Genomic DNA, 13,521 nt, shown 5'->3' with positions numbered 1-13,521 from the left:
CATGCCCGGACCATACAGAGAGGCTCTTTTTTCCCCCTCCTCCACTCCCTGGTGACAGCTGTTACGTGAAGCCCCTGGACAGGCACCCCCGGACCAGACACAACAAGCTCCAAACTGCAGATTTTGATGTCCGGTCCGGCGGCTTGTCTGGATCCGGTTTTTACCCATATCAGAGTGTAAGGGTTTGACTACAGGGTGGGGGATAAGGTTTTGGCGGCGGGGTACAGGGCTTAGGGATAGTGGGAAGCGTTAGGCTGCAGGAAGGGGAGAGATGGAGTTTGGCAGTGGAGTGGGTGAATGAGGTTTTGGCGGTGGGGTACTGGGTTAGGGATTGTTAGGATGGAGGGTTAGGGATGAAGACCGAAACATAAGTATACTTAACTGACCCCTCTTGGGATTCCCTCCAACGGATACCGGTGTTGGTATTCTGACAACTGGAATCCCACGGACCGGTCATCCATATGTTTCCTGTTTCTCCAAAGTGTAGCGGTGAAATTTTTTGTGGCACAACAATGATAATTATGATGAAATTGCTCCTCTCGTCTCCTACAGGGGGAGATGTATAAATACTAGGAGAGAGTTAAATGCCAACCAATCAGCTTCTGTCATTTTCCAATCACAGCCTGTAACCTTGACAGGAGCTGATTGGTTGATACTTTATCTCTTCAAGGTTTGATACTTCTCCTTTGTGTCAAAAGTGCTGTGAGAGATGTGCAAAAATATACACTAAATATGCCGTTGTCGAAGTCGGGGAATATAAATCACTTTAGTTAATGCCCGCAAATGATCTGAAGTCAGTTAACTGAAGTTTAGTTAAATATTGCGCAAAAAAAAATCAACAAAATTAATCATTTAGAATGTTGCAAACATCTTTAAAAAAAATTTCATCTGAAATTAAACTTTTTCTTTGACTATCCAGTAAGTGTGAGATCTTTGAAAATCAAAACAATTCAAAAACAAAATCAGTCCTACAACTAGTCCGTTTCACCCAGCTACTCACTACACGAAATTGTTGCACCCACATTGAAGTGGGATGGTCGCAACCTTTTTAGAGTTTGCGCCCGTCTAGGTCTTTGCATTGACGGTGGCGGACTGAGTGGTGGCTGGAAACCGGTAGAGAGGGATCTTAACTCCATCTACTGAAATGTTTGCCAATGTCGCATAACTAAGTAAAATAAAAAAATATCTCAATTAAAGCTACCAGGGTCATTATGGCCCGACCTCTATGATGAAGAAGTTGCAGAAGTTTTTGTGGAAACTCGAATCTCCATAATCTTTGACATCTAAGAGAATATGTATAAATCAGGAAGATGAGAGAATTAATATACCGCATTCATGATGATCCCGGCAATTTGTCTACATTAACTTTCTTTCACAATTCCCATGTGGCTAAACTGCCTGGAGAGCCGGCCGGATAATGAGCTAAGGGTTGTCTACACAACCTTTGCTGAAGTGGGACAGTGCTAAGAACATCATGGGACACCGTTACTAGATGATGCCATTTATTCCCAGTGGCCTTCCTTGGCCAGGCAGTCTCAGACCTTTCGTTTTGGTTTAGCGTTTAATCTCCGTCTGATAATAATTAGCATGTCTGCCTTGTACCCTCGGTGTCCTGGATTAAGTCCATTGGATTGGTTTAGAAATCTTGTGTTCTCTTCAAGTCTGCAAAGAATCGTAGACCCATTACTATATCCTTCGCATGTTCTCACCACCCAACAATGATATTATCATCTGGGTCAGTAGCGTCCTAATGGGTACGGAATACGGTCCCTGGGTCGAAAGTATGAAGGTCGACATACATTACCACTAAAAATTGACAGGGCTTAGGTCGACACAAGAAACAGTGTATGTCGACCCTAAGACCCCATACCCAATGGGTACCTGCCATTCTCATAAGAATGTGGCTCTTACCTGGATCACCTTTCCTTTAGGCCAACAGGGCCGATGCTGCACCAAGTTTAGCCAAATTGTGATGCCAGGGTCTTCCTACGCCTGGAACCAGAGAAGCTCATCCAACATGACTTACTTTAGCTTAGACTCACTGGCCTATACCAGGGTTTCCTAACTGTGGTCCTTGGGGGCAATTTTCTTAGTCACATGGGAATTAATCAATTTCACACATCTACCCCCGCAGAGGGAAATTCTTATGACATGACCTGCTTGAGCTACAGGTGCCCTCACTGGCCAAAAATGCAAATGCATTTTTCAGGTTAATTTGAATTAAAAGCCAGCTGTATATACAGTAATATAAATAACCCACTGGAAAAGAGCATGTAACCCCTGGTAACTAGTAAGAAACCCCTGGTAACGAGCAAGAAACCCCTGGCAATGAGCATGTAGGTAAAACAATTATAATTAATGTAATGGGGGAGGCACCAGAAACTTTTTCGGCAGGGGGCACACCTCTCTTCCCATAACACCCCCCCTACCCAATTCATCTACCTCCAGAGTCCATTGACAACAGCTAGCAATAGATTTAATAGCGCTTCTAAAATGGAAAAGTGCTCTGTAGCCCATAGCAACCAATCAGATTCTCTCTTTCATTTTCTTGTATGGTATAGAGAAATGATAACTACACTCCAGTTGCTAAGGACAACACCACGATTGTTCTTTTATAGAAGCTTTCGTAAATCCACCCCCTAGAGAGGTTAATCTCTTACAACGGACCCTTTCATCCGTCATCCATTAAAACAGGCAGGCCGGCTTGAAGATGCTGGCTCCGGTCGGGTTCCACGCGATGATAACATCAGCTCCAACACCGCCACTGATCTAGAATTAAACAGCGCCTAATTGCAGAGACTAAATTTTTAAAGGGTTTTTAAATGGTGGATTGATGGAGGGGACGTGCAAGCACAAAGCATCGGGGCCCCGACGCCCGTCCTCATCTCCGGGACGGAAACCCATTTGCTATTCTGTTTAAGCCGTGTCAGATTCTTTTTTTTCCTTCCCAGAACCAGCTTGGTGGGGGACTTCCCTACTGCCGGCGCTTCAGAGCGTAGGGGCATCAAAGGATTAAATTAATGGTGAACAAAATAGTGCAGCTCTGACTATCCCATACGGGGCGAGTCCGTGGAGGGTTATCATTAAGTAAAGAAAAAGAGCGGGGGTTAAAAAAAAAAATCTATCAGCCGCAGGAGAACAGGGCAACTGTCCCTCATCAGACGGCGACCTGCATGATTGGGAATCTCATCATTACCAAACAGCGTCTTGGAATTGTATTGCAGGTTTATAAAATAAAGGGGGGGGAGCGGCGGTGCCGTGTGTCTCTGTCCGTCTTTCTGTCTGGTTTTTTTTTTCGGCAATTCTTTTCTTTAAACCTGTCAGATCATTTCAGTATTTCCAATCCGGGGAAAACAGCTTGCCTGCTGCTCTATTTGAAGTTGTAATGGTGTCAAGAAGTCAGGACTGACTGACAGGCTTCAGTCCCAGAGGGCCTCATTAAATCATAAAAACTTGACAAGGAAGTAATTGAGCATCACTGGTATCTTGGCGCCTGTTTAGACGTTTTTATTTTCTTTCATTACTAGTCCCCACCATTATGTTCATTAACAAATTGCATTAAACAACTGTTAAGGGCTAATGATTTGTTTATCCCTGTTTTTTTCCTCTCCCGTTACCCTTATACTATTATTTAAACATTAGCTGTGTCAGGTGGGGTACCTTAGCCGCTGCAGAATAACTTCCATTCTGGGCTGTGAGCAGTGATGGAATATGAAATAGATTATTCATTACCTGGCTCTTTGCCACTGATTTGGTTTCATGTTGCGTCTTCCGCAGAGAAAGATGAAAACTTGTCAAAAAATAGATTATATCTTATTCTAAGGGGCAACAATAGCGGGTGGTACTGAGACACTTTAATATTTAATTAAGGCTGATGTTAACCCCTTTAAACGACAAAGTTAGATCCAAGAGCTTGCAAAGGAAAATAATTGGAATATATTTTTTTACCCATTAAAAAAAAATCTGAGTATCTGCAATTTCAAACAGTTTTAACCTTTTTTATTATTTAATCTGAAATAAAAATAATTTGGTTTATTTGAGACAATGGGATTGGCGGCTGTGATTAAAATACCCTTCCAAAGGAAAAAATAATTCCGTGGAGGTTGACTGAATGTCCTGCTGAATTTTCAGGGTGAATTATGCTGCCATTTTGAATTATTTTTTTTTGTAAGGTTATGGTTTTTAAAGAATTGACCATGGAAATTTATTTTTTTTCATATTTCATCCGAACTTTATGAATTAATAGTTATTGAAGTGGGATTATCATAGCCAAATTTTGTAACTACTGTATGTTATGATACGGATTATAGTGCGTCACATTCCTAAGACTTTTAAAATATTTAGTAGCAAAGACATTTATAATATATTAACCATGTATGAGTGTGTAATTCTTAATTTGAAATTTTTTTTTTATTATTTTCTTAACAGATCATAAATCCAACCTCAAATAATTTTTACATTACATCAATTTACTACTCAAAACATAATGTAATTATAATTACCTTTATTATCCTCTATATATATATATATTGTATAGCCAACTTTTGTCAGAAGGAAATAATATTCACCCCGTTGGTTCCTCTGGGGAAGTTCTTGTTTGTGATATACTCGGGGGTGGGGCTTCAACTGAATTGTAGAACATTTCAAAATGCTATTTTGTTGCTAAATCTATAAAAATGCATAATTTGTCCATCTATGGTTTTTGTTTTGTTTTTATATCGGGAACAAAACCATTCTTCTAATTTAATTTTAATATTCAGTTCCCCAAAATGGTATAGCAGAAAAAAAAACACAATAAGTGGTGCTTAATATAAATCAGTACAACATATAACAGCAATATATAATTAGTAAGTGTTTTAAAATATTTGACTGAATCAATTGAAATCAACTCTCATTTATTTTATATATATATATATATATATATAGTTTGTCGACGGACTGGCACTCTCCTCTCCTAGGTCAGCAGCCCTGGTGCTCGGCTAAGCAATATTGAAAAAGATAAACAAAAAAGCAGGCACTCCAGGGACTTGATGCAAATGGTGTATTGAAAAAAGCAGCAAAAAGCACAGCCAACGTTTCGGGGCAACAACGCCCCTTTGTCAAGGCACAATCAAATAGTGAAAAACACAGCAATCAATGATGTGAAGGTGACTCACCCTTAAATAAGGCAGCAGCGTGTCCCCGTTGTCCTGGGGCTGCTTGGCGCCATTCCCCTAGCCGGAAGTAGCTGCAGGAAGTGTGTCACTGTAGGTTGTGGACGCGCTGTGAACTGGGTCCTGCCTGGCTGACACGCAAGCTGTCTGGTTGCCCGGGTAACGCTTCCTGTAGAATCATTATGCGGGGGGGGAGTGGCGTTCCAGCGCAGCTCCCTGAGACAAGGGTGGACGCGCTGCATGCAGAGGTGTCTGTGGGGTGAATAAGTAATAAAGTAAATGAACAGATGAACAGTGAAATAGTGGCAAAAAGAATGGGTACAATAAGATAAAAAGGGATACTGATAAGATCTCCTGAGTGGGAGAACGAGTGTTCAGTGAGTAGTGAAACATTAAAATGAACAAGACATGGATTAAAAAGGTGCAGGGAAACTGGCATTCTATGGGTAAAACCATGTGCAAGATTTTAAACGGTAACCCCTATAGTTAGCCTGCTGTGAGACTTAGACAGCACACAATCAGTGGCTGTGGTATAGTCAGAGCCCAAGTGTATTCGTTACAGAGTGATAAAGATGTAGAAATTTAGGGGGGCAAAACTCCCACCACCCTACAAGCACTTTTTCCTTAGTATGGGTCTGTGTAGACATACAGTGGTGGGGGGCAAATCTGAGTACTGAAAAAGTCCAACTTAATAATGATGTTAATGGGGACAAAAAGTTCTCTTCTGCGTGGGGAACGATAGGTAACCAGATGTCTCTGGTAAAGGTAGCTGAAGGACCGGTGTGTTCTTTCGCCATATGGAAGGCACCATGGTCATCAGGGTGTAGGGATGTGGGGGGTCAGTCGCAGACTCCTGTTCTCCGTCACTTGGATGGTCACAGAAATACTGACAGTGGCAGGCGGTCGTTGAGTCCATGTGGTTTCACCGTGTTCAGCTGGTGAATCCACCTGGCCTCCATTTTCAGCAAGTTGCCGTCCCTGTCCCCCCGGCGAATTGATGGAGGGATGTGGTCCAAAATCATATATTTGAGATCGGTGAGGCTATGTCCGGCTTGGCGGAAATGCTTAGCCACCGGTTGGTCATTGCCTTTGCCAGATAATGCCTGCCCTATTGCTGACCGGTGAAGGGCCATACGTTTTCTGAAAGCTCGAATTGTCTTGCCGATGTACAGCAAATGGCAGGGGCATTGAATGATATATACCACATGCGTGGTCTGGCACGTTAAGACATGTCTGATCGAATATGTCCTCTTGGTGGTCGGATGTAGGAATTTATTCCCGGATAATAGATGCTGGCAAGTGGTGCAGCCCAGGCATTTATAACATCCAGGCGGCCGGGTCAGGAAATTGGACCTGGTTGCAACATTGGAGGAAAAGCCGGTAATGTCATTATGCACTATTGCATCTTTAATACTTCTGCCTTTTGTGTGGCAGATCATGGGTCTCTTGGTGTTGAGACTTGGGAGACTTCTATCCGACTTCACTATGGGCCAGAGTGCCCTGGTGGCCCTCGGTAGGACAGCGCTGGTGACATTATACTTAGTAACAAAGGGTAAAATTTCCGGCTTGCGGGTAGAGGGGGTTACTTCAGAGTTGGTAGATAGTAGTAGATCTCTATTCATCAAGAGAACATCCTCTTTCTGTTGTATTAGATGTTTGGGGTCATAACCTTGACCTGGATCTATTCATGACCCTTATGAAACTTACTTTAAAGAATAATTACTTCTTGTTCAATGGGCATTTTTACCGCCAACTTAATGGGTGTGCCATGGGCAGTGCGATTTCTCCATCATTCGCCAACATTTATATGTTCCAGCAAGAAAACACCATGTTCTTTGACAACAGAGACATCAGCCAACATATCCTGATACTCACTAGATACATAGATGACCTATTTATGGTTTGGACAGGAGGTCAACAACAGCTGGAAGCAACCATGACATCCATAAATAGACGGGAATCACCTATCAAGTTAACCTATCAGTTTTCATCCACTGAAGTACATTACCTTGATGTACGGGTCACCCCACAAGCAGGCCAGTTTGCCACGGACATCTATTCTAAACCCACCGACAGGAACACCCTGTTGAATTTCAGAAGCTTCCACCCTCGATCATTGAAATCGGCCCTGCCCAAATCGCAGATGATGAGGGCAGCGAGAATCACCAGCGAAAAAACCAAGCTACCAATGGTCCTTGATAACTTTGTGTCCAAATTCGCCGACAGAGGTTATGACCCCAAACATCTAATACAACAGAAAGAGGATGTTCTCTTGATGAATAGAGATCTACTACTATCTACCAACTCTGAAGTAACCCCCTCTACCCGCAAGCCGGAAATTTTACCCTTTGTTACTAAGTATAATGTCACCAGCGCTGTCCTACCGAGGGCCACCAGGGCACTCTGGCCCATAGTGAAGTCGGATAGAAGTCTCCCAAGTCTCAACACCAAGAGACCCATGATCTGCCACACAAAAGGCAGAAGTATTAAAGATGCAATAGTGCATAATGACATTACCGGCTTTTCCTCCAATGTTGCAACCAGGTCCAATTTCCTGACCCGGCCGCCTGGATGTTATAAATGCCTGGGCTGCACCACTTGCCAGCATCTATTAACCGGGAATAAATTCCTACATCCGACCACCAAGAGGACATATTCGATCAGACATGTCTTAACGTGCCAGACCACGCATGTGGTATATATCATTCAATGCCCCTGCCATTTGCTGTACATCGGCAAGACAATTCGAGCTTTCAGAGAACGTATGGCCCTTCACCGGTCAGCAATAGGGCAGGCATTATCTGGCAAAGGCAATGACCAACCGGTGGCTAAGCATTTCCGCCAAGCCGGACATAGCCTCACCGATCTCAAATATATGATTTTGGACCACATCCCTCCATCAATTCGCCGGGGGGACAGGGACGGCAACTTGCTGAAAATGGAGGCCAGGTGGATTCACCAGCTGAACACGGTGAAACCACATGGACTCAACGACCGCCTGCCACTGTCAGTATTTCTGTGACCATCCAAGTGACGGAGAACAGGAGTCTGCGACTGACCCCCCACATCCCTACACCCTGATGACCATGGTGCCTTCCATATGGCGAAAGAACACACCGGTCCTTCAGCTACCTTTACCAGAGACATCTGGTTACCTATCGTTCCCCACGCAGAAGAGAACTTTTTGTCCCCATTAACATCATTATTAAGTTGGACTTTTTCAGTACTCAGATTTGCCCCCCACCACTGTATGTCTACACAGACCCATACTAAGGAAAAAGTGCTTGTAGGGTGGTGGGAGTTTTGCCCCCCTAAATTTCTACATCTTTATCACTCTGTAACGAATACACTTGGGCTCTGACTATACCACAGCCACTGATTGTGTGCTGTCTAAGTCTCACAGCAGGCTAACTATAGGGGTTACCGTTTAAAATCTTGCACATGGTTTTACCCATAGAATGCCAGTTTCCCTGCACCTTTTTAATCCATGTCTTGTTCATTTTAATGTTTCACTACTCACTGAACACTCGTTCTCCCACTCAGGAGATCTTATCAGTATCCCTTTTTATCTTATTGTACCCATTCTTTTTGCCACTATTTCACTGTTCATCTGTTCATTTACTTTATTACTTATTCACCCCACAGACACCTCTGCATGCAGCGCGTCCACCCTTGTCTCAGGGAGCTGCGCTGGAACGCCACTCCCCCCCCGCATAATGATTCTACAGGAAGCGTTACCCGGGCAACCAGACAGCTTGCGTGTCAGCCAGGCAGGACCCAGTTCACAGCGCGTCCACAACCTACAGTGACGCACTTCCTGCAGCTACTTCCGGCTAGGGGAATGGCGCCAAGCAGCCCCAGGACAACGGGGACACGCTGCTGCCTTATTTAAGGGTGAGTCACCTTCACATCATTGATTGCTGTGTTTTTCACTATTTGATTGTGCCTTGACAAAGGGGCGTTGTTGCCCCGAAACGTTGGCTGTGCTTTTTGCTGCTTTTTTCAATACACCATTTGCATCAAGTCCCTGGAGTGCCTGCTTTTTTGTTTATCTTTTTATATATATATATATATATATATATAATTTTGGGGGGGTAGAATGTGAGTTCTCCACTTGGTAAGTATATGTCAACAATTTGATCTGGACTGATTGATGTTTTCCAACAAAGGAAGAAATTAGCTCTAACTGGAGCAAGCAATGTCCTCACAATGGTGCGGGTGAGTGGCGTCCAGTATATTGCTGGAGAGGCAGATGGAGTCCGGAACCCAAGCAAGCGTTGGTGAACAATCAGTGGTGGAGAGGAATGTGCGTCAAGATGAGCTGGTTCAAAGTGGATATAAAAGTATGGAAGTCTTTTTCAAAGGCAACTTTTTCAAAGGAATGATATTGGGAGTGTGGTGTGGGTATATAAATACCCCTACAAATAGGAAGTCCCATTGGAGCAATTAGTCAATTAATCCAGTCAATCTACATACAAATTACAAAATTCATTCCGAAGGTTATAGGAGGCAGACCTATATATTATTTTACCATTCAAAGATTATACATTTCATAAGGAGAAAGCAGTAGAAATCAATTTTCTTAATATTTTCCGTATTTACAGACTACTTTCAGTAATTGGAACGCAAATTTGCGTCTATTTCCGATCACTGGAAGGCATCCGTTCATATGACAAAGCCAAACCTAACCATCCCTTCCCATAGCCCAACCCTAACCATCCCTTCCCATAGCCCAACCCCAACCATCCCCTCCCATAGCCCAACCCTAACCGTCCCTTCCCATAGCCCAACCCTAACCATCCCCTCCAATAGGCCAACCCTAACCATCCCTTCCCATAGCCCAATCCTAACCATCCCTTCCCGTAGCCCAACCCTAACCATCCCTTCCCGTAGCCCAACCCTAACCATCCCTTCCCATAGCCCAATCCTAACCATCCCCTCCCATAGGCCAACCCTAAACATCCCTTCTCATAGCCTAGCCATCCCCTCCCATAGGCCAATCCTAACCATCCCTTCCCATAGCCCAACAAGGCCCCTTGCAAGCTCACTGCGCTTGCCACACTGCGGGAGTGGTGGCTCACTTCCCTCGCCACAAGGTTCTATTCCCCCTCTATACAGGTCATGTACCCCCCACAAGGGAGAATAGACCCAGTGTGTCAGGAATCCGGTTGGCGGTAATGTTGGCAGTCTGAATCTTGTCATGGGCATTCTGACCAATGGGATCCCAACTGACGGAATATTAACTACATCCTATCCCTAGTCATCCCCCTAGTGCATAACCCTCCCCCCCCCCTCACATAGCATAACCCTAGTCATTCACCTAGTGTTAGGGATAGGATGCTCTGGCTCCCGGCAGTCGTTAAGCAATGGGAAGGGGCGTCTTTTCCGCTTCCAGGTGTTCAGACTCGCCCACTCGCCTGGTAATCACAAATGTTGAGGGTGGTGGATCCTTAGGGCATTTCTGTCAGGAGGAGGCTGACATCTGGTGAGGAGATATACCTAGGATGGTCACATGCTCTTAGTACATGGTGATTAATGTATAAGTGACTTCTCATTTCCAGTATGCAGAGACACAGCGCGCGCCAAGTTCTCACTGGGGAGTGAGAGGCTGAGTGGACAAGTGTCTCTTTGTCTCTCGGAAGTCACCAGACAATGACGTTGCCCCGTGTCTTCCTGTATGAGCGTACCTGGATTTTCTAGTTCTACCTGAACCACGCTACCTGCTTTGTACAGCTATAACGGCACGCCTCTGTCCACACAAACCCGTTTAATACGATCGTTTTTGAATCCACGCACACCGAAAGGTAAATGCTGAGGAGACTTCATTAAACACTTGTCCGGGATTCATGTTCCAATACAGCACTACCTATTTTAGTTATCCTGTCCAGGGGCCTCTGTCCATGGCTACAGCAATATGCATTAATTGCTCCTTCTGTGTCCACGCATAGCTATAATTAAGGCCGGTATTACAAGCATGGAGGATTCTGGGAGCTGTAGTTCCCACAAATGCAATGGCAGCATCCACATCCATTATAATTCAAGTGTGGAGGATTCTGGGAGCTGTAGTTCCCACAAATGCAATGGCAGCATCCATATCTATTATAATTCTACTAATGTGTGATAAAGAAAAAAATATTATCATTCCTGGTATTGTTAGATCTGGTTAAAAAAAATTAGTCCACGTCCGGGGTTTTAAGTCTTAAATCAAGAACATTCGCTCTTTTCTTATACATATATTAGTTTGGGTACTGTAGCTCTCCGCCACACACGCACACACACGCACACACCATGCTGGGAAAGTTCCCCCGATTCGCTAATTGTGCAGTAATGACGTGTTTGCTAACATAATTTCTAAAACTGTTCCACTGAAATCTCGCCTAAAGAATTATACAAAATATATTAAGCCAACTTCCCATGTAACGTGTGATATCTATATTTCATAGCACCTTAAGCTAAATGTTTAATACATCTTTCCAAACACTCATTCCATTTACATTTGAGGAAGAAAACATCAGAACATTCATCGCCCTTAATCTTTTATTATTAACTGAGCGCACAAGCAAATTCTGTGATATCCAAACGTTAATTGAAGTACTCTGTGTGCTTCTGTCATTTCGGTAAGACCAGCCTCAACCAATGGGCCATACTCCGTCACTTATATCTGTCTATGCACAGAGGATCACCTAACGTTCCCAAGATAGATACTTATGACCACACGTCTAAGGCCCCTCCTAAACCACACCAATAATTGAAGTGCCACACGTATATTAGATGCCACCTTATGTGTGTTGTCTGCAGACTTCAGGTCTGAAATGTCATGGTATAAAAAGGTTTGGATGATAAAGTACCGGGTGATGGATGTAATATGGCGGAGGTATAAGAATGTTGGGAGAGGATCTTTTGGTTTCTGTGGTTGGTCACCTACAATCTGGGTGTATAGTATGTATATTCTTCCCCAGCCTACATTATTGCCACTGCCCCATTCACTTACCATGGTTCTACATGACTGTCTCCCCCCAGTGCATTCTGCTGGGGTAGCTGAATATTTTTCCCCAGCCTACAATTCCAGCACTGCCCCATTCATCCACCTACATATCACCATGGTTCTCCATGACTGTATCTCCCAGTGTGTTCTGCATGGGGTGGATGTATATTCTTCAACAGCCTATGATTCCAGCACTGCCCCATTCCCCCACCTATGTGTCAACATTGTTCTCCATGACAGTGTCTCCAGTGCATTCTGTTGGGGTGGATGTATATTCTTCTCCAACCTACATTACTAGTGCTGCCTCATTCACCAACTGATTTGTGTCATCATTGTTCTCCATGACTGTGTCTCCCAGTGCAATCTGCCACGGTAACTGGATACTTTCTCCCAGCCTACGATTCAGAGCTGCCCCATTCACCCACCTACATATCACCATGGTTCTACATGACTGTGTCTCCCAGTACATTCTGCATGGGGTGGATATATAGTCTTCCCCAGGCTACAATTCCAGCACTGCCCCATTCCCCCACCTATGTGTCATCATGGTTCTCCATGATTGTGTCTCCCAGTGCATTCTGCTGGGGTGGATGTATATCCTTACCCAGCCTACAATAACAGCACTGCCTCATTCACCCACCTATGTGTCATCATGGTTCTCCATGTCTGTGTCTCCCAGTGCATTCTGCATGGGGTGGATGTATATTTTTCCCCAGCCTACAATAACAGCACTGCCCCATTCATCCACCTACCTACAGATGTAGCCGGCAACATCTTTGCAGGGGCTGGCAATTCTATCGCCGCCAGAGGCCGGCTACCGCCAGGGGTGCGCGATCACGAGACGCTCACGTGCCCCATGGCAACAGAGCCTGCCGCAGGTCCCCTCCGCCAACGCTGCCGGTCACCTGGATCCCCCCCCGAACTGGGCAGCGTCTCCCTGAAGCGGAGAAGGGCAGGGAGATGCTGCCCAACCGCCGTGATACTGGGAATGCGCGTGGCGCTCGCCAGAGAAGGGGATCTGGCGGGCGCCAGCAATGGATGAGCAAAGCTCCATCTGTATGTGTCATCGTGTTTCTCCATGACTGTGTCTCCTAGTGCATTCTGCTGGGGTGGATGTATATTCTTCCCCAGCCTACATTACCAGTGCTGCCCCATTCACCCACCTATGTATCGCTATGGTTCTCCATGACTGTGTCTCTGAGTGTGTGTCAGTACTGCTGAATTCTGTGTTCCCAGATCTGTACCCTCCGATGTAGAATATACACGTGAATGAGTGTTCACAGTAGTATAATGGCTGCAGAAGGTAAGCGAATGAGCCAAAGGGCTGAAGTATCAACTGGGATTGGACTGGAATCCATGACTTGAACCAGAATGGAGTCAGGA

Source organism: Crinia signifera, chromosome 6, assembly GCF_055691185.1.
Source record: "Crinia signifera chromosome 6, ASM5569118v1, whole genome shotgun sequence".
Taxonomy (NCBI): Eukaryota; Metazoa; Chordata; class Amphibia; order Anura; family Myobatrachidae; genus Crinia; species Crinia signifera.
This window is presented reverse-complemented; position numbering follows the sequence as displayed.